Source organism: Bufo gargarizans, chromosome 4 (genome assembly GCF_014858855.1).
Source record: "Bufo gargarizans isolate SCDJY-AF-19 chromosome 4, ASM1485885v1, whole genome shotgun sequence".
NCBI lineage: Eukaryota > Metazoa > Chordata > Amphibia > Anura > Bufonidae > Bufo > Bufo gargarizans.
In genome coordinates, this window is record NC_058083.1 from 173,151,666 (window position 1) to 173,168,036 (window position 16,371).

Sequence of the window (16,371 nt, forward strand, 5' to 3'; positions counted from 1 at the left end):
TACTTATCTCTGGAAAAGCCTGTTGTGTTCTATAAAACTGTCAATAAAACTAGGGCCTAATTGCCCTTGTGCGGTACAGTGCTATACGTAAATCCCAGTTTCGCGTGTATTAGTGGCAAAATAAAAATATATTCATCGTTGCTGAGATATTTTATAACCTAGCTTGCCGTTTATTATTGGTGATATAAAAATATATTCGCCGTTCATCAGTGTACTTATCTGTTGAATAGCCTTTTGTGTAAAAATAGAAAAAAAAACTAGGATCTAATTGCCGTTCTGCGTTGCAGTGATATATTTTAAAGCCCAGTTTGCCGTGTATTACTGGCCAAATAAAAATATATTTGGCAATCTTTGTTGTACTTATCTTTTGAAAAGCCTATAGTGTTCTTTTAAAGTGTAAAAAAAACTAGGGCCAAATTGCACTAAAATCCATTTTGCCGTGTATTAGTGGCAAAATAAAAATACATTTGCTGTTCATCGTTGCACTTATCTGTTGAAAAACCTTTTGTGCAAAAATAGAAAAAAAAATTAGGGCGTAATTACAGTTCAGCATTGCGGTGAGATAGTTTACAGCCCAGTTTGCCATGTATTAGTGGTGAAATAAAAATATATTCGCCGTTTATAGTTTCATTTATGAGTTAAAAAGCCTTTTATGTGAAAATACTCCCCAAAAATTGTGCATAATTGAAGTTCTGCGGTGCAGTGATATATTCAAAAGCCCAGTCTGCCGAGTATTGCTGACCAAATAAAAATATTTTTGCCGTCCGTCGTTGTACTTATCTTCTGAAAAGCCTGTTGTTTTATGTAAAAGTGTAAAAAAAAATAGGACCTATTTGCAGTTTAGCGGTGCAGTGATATTCTAAAGTCCTGTTTGCTGTATATTAGTGGAAAGATAAAAAATATTACATCTAACATTTTGTTATTTGATCTAACAGTATATTAGGCAGAGAAGTGCCAGGCCCCGCACAAAGGAGTGGCAGAGGCCTAAATGTTTCTGGCGCAGGCAGAGGTCACAGCAGAGAAAAGGGCCATGGCAGCAGGGGTCACTTCGAGAGGGCTGAGCTCCCAGTGTCAGTGTCAATATTTTTTGAATTACATCTTTCATCACTTGAAGGGGAGGTTTGTTATTGTGTATTTGGATTACATTCTTATTTATTCTCCTGACATGGAAACGCATCAGAATCATATGAGACAGGTGTTACAGATTCTTATGGATAATAAAGTGTTTGCAAAATTAGAGAAATTTGTTTTTGCGGTACACGAGGTGCAGTTCTTGGGTAGCTACTGTCATCTTCGGGTTTTCGAATAGATCCTGAGAAAGTCCGTGCTCTAGTGGACTGGGATCGACCTGAAAATCTGAAGACTCTTATGCAGTTTTTAGGATTCACCACCTATTACCAAAAAATGTATTAAGAATTATTCGACAATAGTAACAAACTTAACGGACATGACTAAGAAAGGGACTTCAATGATGTTCCTCCTCCTTGTGACGCAATTCCGGTGAACCAAATAGTTTCCTAGAGGGACACGAGTCCGGAACGTCTCACTGAGCCTCTAACACCTTCACCTCAAGGTCAGGGTAGAGAGCGGATTTAACCCCCCTTTTAGACAGTATGGGATTCGGGTTTTCAAAATCACCACCTGCAGGGAAACTACGTGACAAGGCGTCCACCTTGATATTCTTAATTCCAGGACGATAGGTGACAGTGAAACTGAATCTGGTGGAAAACAGGGCCCATCTGGCTTGTCTTGGGTTCAGTACTTTCGCCACCTCCAGATAAGCCAGATTTTTGTGATCAGTGAATACCGTGATCGGATGACTCGCCCCTTCCAACCAATGATGCCATTCCTCAAAAGCCAATTAAATGGCCAGCAACTCTCTGTTACCCACATCATAATTTTTCACCAGGTGATGGGCTCTGTGACAAAACTGCTCCTACCCCCACCTCGTATGCATCCACTTCTACAATAAACGGTTGTGACACATCTGGCTGCACCAATATGAGAGCAGAAGAGAAGCTTTCATTAATTGCAGAAAAGGCCGAATCAGACCATATAGAGGGGAAGTAGATGTTTAAGCCTATTGGCAAGGATTTTAGCATATAGCTGTAAGAAACAGTCATGTAATGTGTCTAAGTTTCGTTATCCTGGTAAACTGTGTTAAAATTTAATGTATAATGCTATTCTAGTAATACAGATAAATGTAAATGCCTGCAGTATTCGTTTGGTCAGTAGATGGAAGCATAGGACCAATTTGCATTGAAGTTGCCATAGAGAAAGTGTATTAATGTGTAGTGGCTCTTTAAAACAGCAGTTAAGTGTTGAAGTGACACGCCCCTTATGATGTCAGCCTGCCTCGGTGTGAGCAGGAAGAATGAGGAAGAGGGACTAAAGAGATAACGGCTGCCATCTTGGCTAGATAGAAAGCAAGTTCTGTGCTGTGTAAGACTTGTGTGGAGGTACTAAAGGACGTTCCTGTGCAGCCAAGCTGTGTGAACTTCAGTCTAGAGACGGACGGAGTATAAAGAGACCGTGCATTTAGTGAAGCCAAGTTAAAAAGGACTGTGTGCAGCAGCTAACCTGTGGAGCCGACATTGGGCTGAGTGGATTGCCCCAAACAGTAAAGAGACTCACAGTGCTGTCGAGGTACCGGACAGTCACTGTAAAATTCTGGATTATATCCATCTGGTTTTCCGGCCTGCTGAGGAGGACTTCTTTGTTGCGGATCCTGCGCTGGTTATAAAGGAAAAGGACGACATCGGGCCCCACCGTGCACTTCCACAAACTGTAAGAGGTCCACTTGGACCACTGGGATAAGGGGGGTGCGCACCCGCTTGAAAGTTAGGGTCAGTTAGGGATAGTTCCTGGGACTGCTATTCCTTAGTGTCCGCACCGCGAACACGGACACAGCAAAGGTGGAAATTGTTGTAGTATTTGACTTGAATTGTTCATACTGTTTTATTGTTAACCTGCTTTTATTAATTGATAGTAAATGCAATTTTCTTAATCTTGACTTCTGCGTACGCACTCTTTTCTGGTTGCGGAGTCATACCACCTGCCTTGCTCTCGGTTCACATAGCTTGACATCTACATTAAGTAGAGAGATTGGTCGGTAGCTGCTGCATAGTTTAGTATCCTTTTCCTCCTTGTGCAATACAGAGTTGTGTACCTCCAGGGACTGTATAGGGAAATCATTCCTACTAGCTGCTGAGGTAAAGGCTTTTAGGAGTTGTGGGAGTAGTACCGTAAATCTGAGAATGTTTTGTAGTAGTCTGCGGTTAGTCCATCTGGGCCAGGACTCTGACCCACTGGAGTTTCCTTTAATGCTAGTTGAAGTTTCTTCAGGGAGAAAGGGGCCGACAAGTGATTTCTCTGTGATTCTGTCAAACACGGTAGTTGTAGAGAGTTAAAAAATTGCTCTATCTTTCCCTGTCAGGTCAGAATAGATTGGGGCATGTCTTCAGCTCTCAAGTTGTAAAGTGCAGAGTAGAAATCAGGCTTCTATATATTTTGTTTCGTGGACTGTTTCGCTTGGTGAACAACAAATCTTTTGTATATACATAGAGCTCCTATTACCTTGTATGTATATCTTGTGCCGTGCATAGAGATACACTTTGGCTGCCTTATAGTTCATTAATTGATTGAGTTTTTCTCAATCAATTTCAGCAAAAACTTGTTGTGCTAAAGAATACTTTTTACTCTCCCCGTATGACTGTTTTATGGGCCTCCCATATTGCTGTAGATGATATCTGAGAAGTGTTATTTTCGGCAAAATAGTTCTGAATGGTATTTTGTCTCTGTTGAGATCAGACTGCAGCTGAGAATCATTAAGCCGCCAAGTGAATGCTCTCCTGGGTAGAGAATCAATCATCAAAGTCATATTGACCAGAGCGTGGTCCGAAATCCGTATGTTGCCAATTGACGACTTTACTAAAAAGGAAATATGTGTGTGTTAGATAAAAATAGGTAGTCTAGCCTCTGGTATGAGTTATGTACTTCAGAATAAAAGGTAAAATCCTTCTCAGAGGGATGTGTCATACGCCAAACATCGCCCAGTTGTAGTGAGGTTAGTGACCGTCTCAGGGCTCAGATTTTTTTATGGGAGAAATGTGATTTCCCAGATCTGGAATCTAAGGAGGGTTCCATTACTAAGTTCAGATCTCCGCCAACTATGCACATACCCTCACTGAAGGATCTGAGCCTTTAAAGTGTCACAGCTAGCAAAGAAATCTGATCAGAGTTGTGAGCGTATAACACTGCAATAGTAACTAGAGTGTGTGTAATAGTGCCTTTTAGAAAGAGATATCTATTATCTGGGTCTGACAGACTGGATTGTAGTGTGAATGGTGTATATTTTTTTATCTCTATAGTTACAGGAATGGAACCATTATGAGAAATATTTCTGAGATAATGTAGGGATCTTACCCAAATTGAAGTGGGTTTCCTGTAGTATAACCAAGATAGGCATTAACTTTGAAGCTGTGAGTTCACTCGTGTTCCCGATCCAAATTTGGATTCACGCCTATGCTTTTTGGAGAAGACCATGTTAATTGGTCATCCTAGATCTATGGATAACAGAATAAAGTAGTGTAGAACACTAAATAGATAGAAGAAAGAACACATAAAAGGTAGGCATTATGCCTCATAAATCTAACTTTTTGGGAATTTCACTATCAAAAATCATAAATGGGGTCAAAGAGGTCAGATCGAGGTGTATCTACCCTCCTAGATTATCCGGAATATATGTAACACTCTGAAAAGAATAATCTTAAAACATAACATTTAATATCATATGCTGATAAAATCCTAGATACTATGTGCGAAAAATATATATAAAGAGATGAGCATGGTATAAGACCTCTAATAGCAGTGGCCCATGGTCATCTCAGTATAGTGATAATGAATTTTAAAGTGCGCGGCGGCACTGAGAGGGTAACCAGTGTGTCCTACCGGTACCCAGGGGAGGTCGTTGGCTGCTTCAACACACGATATTATAGTAGTCGTTCTTCCTGTATGGATGGTCGGATGAATCACTGGGGAGATAACAACCAGCTGACAGTCGAACACATGTGTGCAGGGTCCCTAAGGAACTCCTATAGCTGTCTAACCAATAACCCTGTAACTAGAAGTGTGGTAGCAACCTGACCACAGGGCACTCGTCCTTGAAAGGACGACCCTGTCTGGAACCTTTCCCTAACTCTAAGAAACTATATGTCCCTAAATATGCATGAGCATTGTCCCTACACGCATGTTTCACTGCCAGGACATTGGGCAGTTCATCAGGGGAGATGATGTGAAATAAAGCAGGTCAATCCTAGATGAAGTGGTCAAGCCTGCAGACCGAAAATGACACGATCAGTCAAATGGTCAGAAGGTGCACGAAGGTAGTCGGCTCCTGTGTGGGCTACCCCATAGGTAAGGGGTTAAGGATGATGCAGTAAGCAGATGGATGTAACTGCATGTGGGACGCCAACTAATCTGGCGTTCTCTCCTTATTTAAATGTACCTGGTTCCCGCTGCTGATGACGTCAGTAACAGAAGTCAGATGGCGCACCGCCTGCCTGCACGTAGGTGTAGCGCATGCGCCCATCACAAAGTAGAAACGAGGCTTGGAGCGCAGGAGAAGTACCTGGTACAGAATGCGCTCCTGCGCATGCGCGAACTCGCATCAGATGTCGCGAGATCGCGGACGCTGTTGAAAACAGCAAAAGAAATGGGAAGCAACTCAGGTATCTTAATGCTTCACAGTATGCGGTAATGTACAAATGATCGGACCTTCATAAGTACAGCCGAGCATATTGAACCTCAATCGGTTCTAATTTAAAGATATTTAGGGCTATTCATCCCATGTGGGATCAGAACGGCTAAACGGATCGTGATACAGGCACAAGAACAGGTCATAAAGGGTAGTAATGAGAGATAAGATAATATCTCACATAGGGTCTTGGTCAGTGTTGGTAACTGACCTGTAAACTAATAGTGCAAAATAATGATGCTATTGATTAATATCAAATGGATGTTCATACTGCGCACATATATTCAAAGGCGGTTTCTCAGATATTCAAAGCAAACAGAAGGTGGCAAAATAAGAAGGTGATGGCTAGGACATGACAACTATTGTCAAAGAAGCGGCGATAACGGTGACATAAACCCACAAAAGTGTCAGTCTACAAAAAACAGCTGCAATTCAGCTGTTCATTGAGACCATTCGGTGTGACAGTTTTTAAGAGAAATATCCACCGTGTCTCACGTTGTAGAAGGATCTTATCCCAATCGCCACCTCTTTTGGGGGGCTAACGGTCTCAATGCCCATAACCTTGATGACCTTGGGGTTGCCTTGGTGTAGATCACAGACATGGCGTGCCACTGGAGTATCACGACGCTTATCAATATCCAGGAGATGCTCACCTATGCGTCTACGCAACTCACGTTTCGTTTTTCCGATATATTCCATTTGGCAAATGCAAGTGATTTTGTATATCACCCCCACAGTTCTGCATGAGATGAAATCTTTAATATCAAAGTTACGTTTAAGGTTAGTGCTGTAGAAGGTTTTTCCTGGGTTGATATTCCCACAGGCCACACACCCACTACATCTGAAACAGCCCACAGGCCGACGGCTAAGCCACGTATTAGGTTTGGCCGGTGGTGCAAGATGGCTATGCACCAATAAGTCTTTGAGACTTTGTCCCTTTCTAAAAGTCACCTGTGGGTGTTCATGTAGGACTTCTCGGACATCCGGATCCATAAGTAAAATAGGCCAGTGTCGGGTCAAAATCTCTTTCGATTCCTTGGCAGAACCGTCAAAAGTAGTGATAAACCTCACCTTCCTGTCACTTTCCTGTCTAGTCTTTGGAGTGAGTAGTGTCTCTCTCGGGGTGTTTGCTGCTCTCTGAAAAGCTCCTCTCAGTACCTTATCAGGGTAACCCCTGGCCCTAAATCTTTGCCGGAGGTCGGCTGCCTGTTGTAGGAACTCTTGTTCCTCAGAGCAATTCCTGCGCAAGCGCAGGTACTGTCCGTAAGGTATTCCTCTCTTTAATGGCAGAGGGTGGCTACTCTGCCAGTGTAGGACTGAATTTGTAGCCGTTGTCTTACGGAAAACGGTTGTAGAGAGTTCACCACCGGGGTTCTTGGAGATGCGGACATCCAGGAAAGGGAGTGAACTATCGCCAACCTCGTAGGTAAAACGGAGGCCTATACTGTTAACGTTCAGAAAGTCCACAAACTTTTTGAAATCCTGGGTGCCCGCATTCCAAACAATCAGGATGTTGTCGATGTACCGGGCCCATAGAGTGATGGGCCCGGTCATCGGTTCACCCTCCCCAAAGACGACGGTCGCCTCCAACCAGCCCAGGAGCAGGTTGGCATAGGACGGCGCACAGGAACAACCCATGGCCGTGCCCCTGAGCTGGTGGTAGATGCGACCGTCGAAGGTGAAGAAGTTATGCGTCAATAGAAATCTGAGCAGTCGTAGAACAAAAGCATTATGCGCCTGATACTATTGCCCCCGCATGCTGAGGTAATAACCAACCGCCAACAGGCCGGCCTCGTGTGGTATGGAGGAGTATAACGCCTCCACATCCACACTGGCTAGCAAAGAGTGGTCCTCGATGTAGATCCCTTCCACCCGTTTCAAGAGATCCATCGTATCGCGGGTGTACGAGGGGAGTGCAGTCACAAATGGCATTAGGATCTGATCTATATATATCCCTAGATTTTGGCAAATGCTCCCAATGCCAGCAACGATTGGTCTCCCCTTAAGTGGTCTGAGGCCTTTGTGGACCTTGGGGAGACTATAAAACGTGGCCATAATCGGGTGCCTGGGGTACATAAAGTCCAGCTCATCTTGTGAGATGAGGTTCTCAGCTCTTCCAGCCAGAAGGATCTCCCTTAGTTCAATTAGGTATGGTGCTGTGGGGTTATACGTTAGTAACTGGTAGCTATTACTATCTTTTAGGATATGTTCACACATAGATCGATAATCCGATCGGTTCATGATAACCGTATTCCCACCTTTGTCGGATGGTTTGATGACTATATCCTTGTCCTCTTTCAAGGACCTAAAAGCACGATGTTCCTCAGATGAACAATTGTTGTGTTGCGGGAGATGCTGCCTAGCCATCAAATCAGCGCTGACAAGTTGCAAAAAGACATCTACACATGAAATGTCGCCAGCTGGCGGCATTTTATTGCTTTTGTTTCGCAAAGGGGTGAATGGGCCAACACCCTGCAGTGTGTGTTCGTCCTCTGCTAGGCTATGTAACAACTCTACATCCCTCAGAATGTCTGTTGGTATGCCTAAAATCTGACACTTCTTCTTTTCTGAAATCTTGAAATGCTTATGCCACCTAGGCTTTCGTATGAACAAATGTAGGTCTTTAACCCACGTGAACATATCATAATGGCGAGTGGGGACGAATGATAGCCCCTTCGATAGTATCGCCATTTCACTATGGGTAAGGGTGCGGCTAGAGAGGTTAATTATTTCAGGCCCAATGGATCCCGTGTGATGGGGCGGTTCCTTAGCGGGTAGCTGACACCCTGATCTAAAAAAACTGTTTTCCGGGACCAGTTGAACCTCTACCTCTCCCCCTACCTTTCCCTCTTTTGTTGAAATTTTTTGGTTTATTTCGATTAGGATTGCCACCAGACTCTCTCTCGCTGTCCGAGAGCTCAGTATCAGTGGTTGAAATCTCTGAGGTTATTTCTTTAGGGGCCACTTCCTTTAAGACCGAGTAGGCCTTATTCTCTTTAAATTCGGCTAGATCCTAATTAAACTGCCTATGTTTTCGTTCTCGTAGGTAATACTGATATTTCTCAACTGTGACTTGGAGTTGTTTTTCCTTGTTGGGAAATTCAGGATCACCTGCGAAAGTTTTTGTAACTTCAATCTGGGTTTTAAGTTTGTCAGTTAGGCTAGTTAAATTAAGTCTTTCCTCCTCCAATAAAAGTGTCATCAATTGAAGTGAGCTTTTTGTGGCCAGTTGTTCCCAACGTGTGGTGAACCCAGGGCTCCGCTGTTTCTGTACCGGGGTGACAGAGATACGGAGTCCCCGGGGTACAATGCCCTGCCTGATGTAATTATCAAGGCTCTGTACTTTCCACCAGCTCGCCAGATGCTCTTTATAAAGACGATTAAGTTCTTTGAAGGCAATTTTAATGGAGGGTGCACTCTTTTTCTGCTGGTAAGATCTATCAGAAAAGACCTCTTTGGCCTCTTCAAACCATATCTCTGTGTTTATGCCACTATCCAAAAAGCCTGCCATATCAAAAATACAGTGTAGTCAAAAATCATAAATGGGGTCAAAGAGGTCAGATCGAGGTGTATCTACCCTCTAGATTATCCGGAATATATGTAACACTCTGAAAAGAATAATCTTAAAACATAACATTTAATATCATATGCTGATAAAATCCTAGATACTATGTGCGAAAAATATATATAAAGAGATGAGCACGCCAGATTAGTTGGCGTCCCACATGCAGTTACATCCATCTGCTTACTGCATCATCCTTAACCCCTTACCTATGGGGTAGCCCACACAGGAGCCGACTACCTTCGTGCACCTTCTGACCATTTGACTGATCGTGTCATTTTCGGTCTGCAGGCTTGACCACTTCATCTAGGATTGACCTGCTTTATTTCACATCATCTCCCCTGATGAACTGCCCAATGTCCTGGCAGTGAAACATGCGTGTAGGGACAATGCTCATGCATATTTAGGGACATATAGTTTCTTAGAGTTAGGGAAAGGTTCCAGACAGGGTCGTCCTTTCAAGGACGAGTGCCCTGTGGTCAGGTTGCTACCACACATGTGTTCGACTGTCAGCTGGTTGTTATCTCCCCAGTGATTCATCCGACCATCCATACAGGAAGAACGACTACTATAATATTGTGTGTTGAAGCAGCCGACGACCTCCCCTGGGTACCGGTAGGACACACTGGTTACCCTCTCAGTGCCACCGCGCACTTTAAAATTCATTATCACTATACTGAGATGACCATGGGCCACTGCTATTAGAGGTCTTATACCATGCTCATCTCTTTATATATATTTTTCGCACAGAGTATCTAGGATTTTATCAGCATATGATATTAAATGTTATGCTTGAATTTCACTATCAGTCCCCTGAGAACGGCAGATGTTTTTGGGATTGACGACCTTCAACTGTTTCCCATGGCATTGCTTCTGGAAGTTTCAGCAGATCTGTTAAGACAGTAATCTGGAGCCAGGACGGGATCTCTGAGGGTGTAGGGGTGCAGGGGAGTAGATCATCAGGTCTTCTTATGAATCTGGTGGAGCCCTGTAGAGAGAATGAGATGCCGAAAGGAAAGCCATCTGTAAGCAATCCCTTTCGCTCTCAAGGCATCTGTGACTGATTTTATTTGTGTAGGCTTGTTGAGCATAACTGGGGAGAGATCTTAAAAAAAGGAGAGCCGCGATCCCTCAAATGAAATTTCTTTTGCTTCCAAGGCAGCTTTTAAGATGACGTCTCTGTGTTGGGAGTGCATAACTCTGCATATAATGTCTCTAGGAGGCTCTCCCTCCTTTGGTTTAGCTCTGAGTGCCCTATGTGCTCTTTCTAATACTAGATCCGCAGGTAATACCGTGTTGAGCAGGGGCCTTAAAATTGAATATGTGATGTCCATCACTTATTAGTCATTTGAAGCTTCCGGTACTCCTTTGATCCTCAAATTGTTTCGCCTCCCCCTATTGTCTTGATCTTCTATGTAAGCCAGCAGGTTATTCATTCTTGCTTGACATGGTTAAAAAGCTTCTGTTGTGGCTATTCCAGAAGCTATTAGGGAGGCTTGCTTTTCTATTCTGAGGTTGAGTGTTGGTTAGATTTAGTATGCGGAGTGCGTTTGTGCAAAAATGTCTCCACATCGTGTTGCGTTTTCTTCTGCTTCGGTGTGGTGACAATCTCTGGTCTCCTGACCTTGACCATATTGAAATATGTACCCAGTGTATTGCATTGAAATGAAGAGGGTACTCTGTTCTCTCACACTTTGTTACAGTTGAATAGGTGCTTCTCCTTTACTGTCTTTGAACAGACAGATGGTGTGCTTCACTAACAATATTATTGGAAAAGGTTAAGGTAGACCAAACTGGATTCAGTCCAGAAAAATTGAAGTATCATACACTTCCACTGTGTGATTATATTGCAGACTGCTGCTCAATGAGGCAGTTGTAAAATATGAAGCCTGTGAGGGCTTGTGAGTCTCCTAGGCTAATAAAGCTTTAGACTCTGTATGCAGTGTCCTCTTAATAAGGTTGTGTAAAAGGATGGGGGTTATAGTAGACCAGGCCTAGGCCCAATCCGTAAAAATTGGAGGTCCCTTGACTCTTAACAGAGGTAAGTATGCTGCTATTTTCTGTTCTGAGCAGCAGCTGTGGAGATTCTTAACCTGGTAGGGGTCTTAGGTCACAAGCGCTAAAATGGCATCTCTCCTTTCCGTTATTTCAATGTGGCAGATAGACGGAGCAGGTCCGGTCTTCTCTTCTAGCCCGCGTACAGCCGACGGCCAGGATGGAGGGCAAGTATGCGACCGACTAACTGGGACTCTGTAGGGCATTGCACCTTTGTTTATTATGGCAGGCACTTTAGTCCACGGCTCTGTCTTTGCTCAGCTTGGGAGCAGGCCTCAGCTGGCCCAGGTGGATCTCTGCAGCTCCAGCGGTCCTGTCCGGTTTGGGAGGCCTCCTTGATGTTGTAGTGAGTGGCTAGGATCAGTTTGTATGTAGTAGTCCTCTGAAATGAGTAAAAATCTGTGATATTCTGCAGAGCTCTTCTGACTTGCAGCCACTCTCCTCCAGCGTCAGCCCACGCACCCATCAGTATATTTCTTTAATTGCTTTCTACCCTTTTCCCCATTTGGAAAGCATCCTAAAAAATTCATCACATTCACAGTTAACACAATGACCAAATCAGATTTGTGTCACTACTTCATATGGTAGGATGAAGTGGATAAAAGTTAGATTGTAACTAGTGTTGCAATAGATATGCAGTGGAGATGGAGGCAGGGAGCTACTCCAAGTCCCCTGTGCAAATGCCCAGATACAGCTGAGTTGCTTGCATAGTGACAGCCGTATTATTACCATTCGGCAGAGGAATGACTGCCACTGCTGTTGTACCCCCTCCCTACTCTGTTCTGGGGCCACTATTGTGACTCTTCATGCTGTTGCCACCCTACCCACTCTGTTGCAGGCCACTATTAAGACTCCTCATGCTGTTTCCACACTCACCGGTCTGTTATGGTGCCACTAGTGTCCCTGTTTGGCCATGTTGACATCGCCTTTTTATTTTTCTATTCTTTTGATCCATCAGATGAATCGGCAAATAACAGAAAAACCCGGATCGTGACATGCAGATATTTACATAACACATTATCTATGTTTTGGACCTACTCCTGTTTTTGCCTTACCAATACTGGTCAAATGCTGACCAAATGCTATGTGAAGGCAGATGCTCAAACTACAGGATCTGCTTGTTTGGCCTGTTCTTCTGATGCATTAGAAGAACAGAAAAATAAATAGAGATGTGAACCCAGTCTTACTGCTGATACCCTCCCTCATGGGGCCACTTCTTGAATTTTGGGCCACTGCATGGATAAGTCCATGTCGATAAATTGGACCTCACACCAACATTGATTTGAAAGGCTGAGTTCACACTACTGTTATTTGTCAGCAAATTCAGGAGCCAAGCCTACTCTCGGAATAGGTATCATGAATAGATCTGCACCTGTTCTGTGCGTTGGGCTGACAATTAATTACTGACCAAATGAGTGAAGTGTCAATTAAGCCTAATAGTAAAACGCAGTCATTCTTCTGTTAACAGAAGGGATTCAAACGCATGTGTTTGCACTGCCACAACTTGGCTTAAAAGAACCTTTTTTTTTCTCAACTACTTCGGTGCTCCCTCCTTATTTTGTCCCTCTAAAGTATCATTGGTACACCTGCAGTGACACGCAACATTATATTTTTTTTTTTGCTTTACTGAAGGATGCTGTATGCTTTTTTTTTTGTTTTTGTTTAGCTAGGGGTTAGCTAGGAATGTTGGTGACTTGCACAATGATGTGCACAGTCATATATGTGACCTGCCTGTCATTCAGACACACAGTTCCTGTTTCGCTACCGGAAAGGACTAGCTATGCATGTTTCTGCACTGCACACTGATGTGCACCAAGATATATTCTCCCTAAAGTTTAACTATAGGTCGGGATACACCTGATTTAAAGGGGTTCTGCAGTTTGTTTAGACTGATGATATATCCTCCGGAACCCTGCTGCAGAACAAACTGCAGAACCCGTTTAATGTGCTTTGTGACTAATTAATTTGGATCAAAGCAATTTTTCAGTAAAAATTCAGTGGTTCAACCAAATAGAATTTTTGAAAACTTCACTCATCTCTATCCCTAATGATTCTAATGCTAAAAAAAAATAGTCTTTTTAAAATAAGCATGACCATAAAAAATAGACTTTTTGAAATGAGCATGACCATAAAGTATGATGAAATATTGTTACTGTCCTATGCTTGATGAAACAGAACCACATTGCATTTTCCCCACGTGCTCAAACTGATGGTATAGAACTTTATAGGGCCCTATCTGGTAATGTAAAAGGGTCTTGTCAGTATTCAAGAAAAATGTTCTTATGCTTGGTATACCTTTTATTATCTCGGTTTTCATTTCCTGATATTTTTTTATTTATTTTTTTAAACCTGCACATACTTCCCATTACATTTTTACAAGTGGCTGCTTCATGGAAGCCGATTTTCAGTTTTTGTTATGTTTTGGTCACAAGCCATTTGCTTCACTGTATTGCCCAGCCCAAACTATGTAACAATATAATTTCACAGCAGATCTGACCTGACATTCTGTTGTTGCCAAATTATATTGGTGATTGGATTTCCTAAATTAGAAACCACCTGCATGTTTATGGCACAGAGAGATTAATTTAACCACCTGGCTGTTGCTTGTTAAATACTGAAAAATTCTATTGCTTGATTTTGGCAAGAAATTGTGTATTTCACACAACATATTTATACAAGCTAATTGACTTATTATTGGACCAGTTTCCTTCTCAGATTGTAGTTTTTTTTTATGAATTACTCTATTAAAATGTTATGAAATCTGGCAAACAAAATCCTGTGTTTGCATTTTACTCCACATACTGTAAAGACCAAAATTATATCTACTGTAACTATATCTATCTATGCAAAAGAGAGTTAGATAAGCACCTCCAAACTACAACTTAAAAGCAATATTCCATAGAAAGTACATAGACAAAAAGGTGCTGTGCTATTGCCATATAATTATCAGTTGAGATAGTCCATCTCTAATAGCGAATCCACATGAAAGGTAGAAAGTCAGTATGCCAAGAAGCTGAACAATGTTGTTTCGGACACCTCCCCTTTCTCAAGCCTTTTACATGACCCTCCACCAGCAACTTCTTTTGTGGACAGGACCTCTTTGGACAGCACAAAACACTTGGCCAACAAAGGGGGATGCCCTGCAAAATGTAGAAAATGGTGCAGAACTTAGGCTTTAATAGTACTCATCTTACAAACACATTCATCAGTAGTAACCCCTTTAATTTATCCATCACATTTTAACTTGTGTTTTATTTTATTCTATAGAATATACAGTTATTTACTGTGATTCAGGAAAAATGTTCTTATGCTTATTATGTTCCAGCCTACAGATAATGGAATAGGGCAACAAAACAGCAAGGTGAGCAAATTATCCAATCTTTGCCAGATGATTTTCATTGCAAATGTAAGTAGAGAACCAGGTTCTTGAAACCAAATTTCAAAATTTTACTAATGTCTAATACTGGAAATTGTCAGTAGATGGCATTGGCTAGTGTTACATCTAGATTGATAGAATAAAAAAATATATATATATATACAAAGATAAATAAAAGGGATGAGATTGTGACTTGTAATCAATGTTATGGCATGCTGTTTATAATCCACTGTGTACTGTATATGCATAAAGACTACCTTTAAGCAATGAAAATTGCTTTGAATTGCAGTGCTAGCGCAAAACACATATCTACAGGGAGTTTAAGAGCAGAATAAGCCATTACTGATAGAATATTATGCAATAATCTGATTGCTGCAACAGTTGAAGGAGCCAGTTTTTGCCATGAAGCATTTTAATGCCGTTGAAGTGCTAAGTATACAAAAGAATTCCAATGTACACAATGCAAGCGAATGCAAGCAAAATAATCAAAACACATATTTCATAGTTCTTTCTGTGGTCTAGTAAAGCAAAATTTTAAGTAAAATGAAAATGTCTATTCTCATGGTACATCACCACGACGTCAAGCTGGTCATGCACAGTGACGTCATCAGTGATGATGTCACGACGCCTGGCCAGTGTAATGATGTAATCACGTCACGGTGTGAGGTTCTGTGCAGTATTTTCAATCAAGATAGCCACAACAGCCTCTATGCAAGCAAAAGGATAAGGTGAGTATTAATTTTTTTTTTTTTTTTTTTACCCTGATTAACCCCTGAAAGGCCTAAATTGTAGCCTCAGATTCTGTGATCAACTATGAATGTGGCATCTGGGGGATTCAGTGATGGGTGGCGGTGTGATCTCCATTCCCCATCATTGCATCCACTACATACAAAGGAATGCACTTTTCTTTGTAAAAAATTTTGCGAAATTCGTCGAAGTAGCCAAATCAAATTTTTCACAACTTCGCTCATCTCTAATCACAGCAGTAGAGATGAGTGAATTGAAGCTGACAAAGTGGAATTCGATTTGAATTTCAGGAAAAATTTGATTTGCACGGAAGCCGAATTTCCTTGACTTCATGGTAACTCTGGCAAGGCGGCTTCACCCATAATGCCATACATGCAGCCAATCAGCAGCCAGCCAGCCCTGTGATGTCACAGCTAGAGCTGGGTGAATTTTAAAAAAAATTGTATTCGCCGGTTTGCCAAATTTTTATGGAAAATTTGGTTTGATCCGAATATATTTGTGGCAAATTACGGTAAAAAGCGGCTATTTCCAGGCTCCTGAGAGCCTTTATTGTGGTGCAGAACACTGTGCCTTGTAGTAACATGCATAGGTCAGAGCAGCCCCTGACAAAGTAAGCAAAGGCGAAACCCGGGCAGGGCATGTGATTCTGAGCATCATTTTATACTTTTAAATGCATGATACTTTTTATCTATGTGAGTATAATAAAACCAATTGTTTAATGAAGTGTTGCGGTGCCTCACTACGTTCAGTCCTCTAATTTAACATCCAGGAGGTGACAGACCTGAATGTGAAGGGAACCTTAAATACAGTGATCGAGTGCATCTAAAGATACCATCCACCTACCTTATTCATCCACGGTCCTATGGAAAGGGTTTG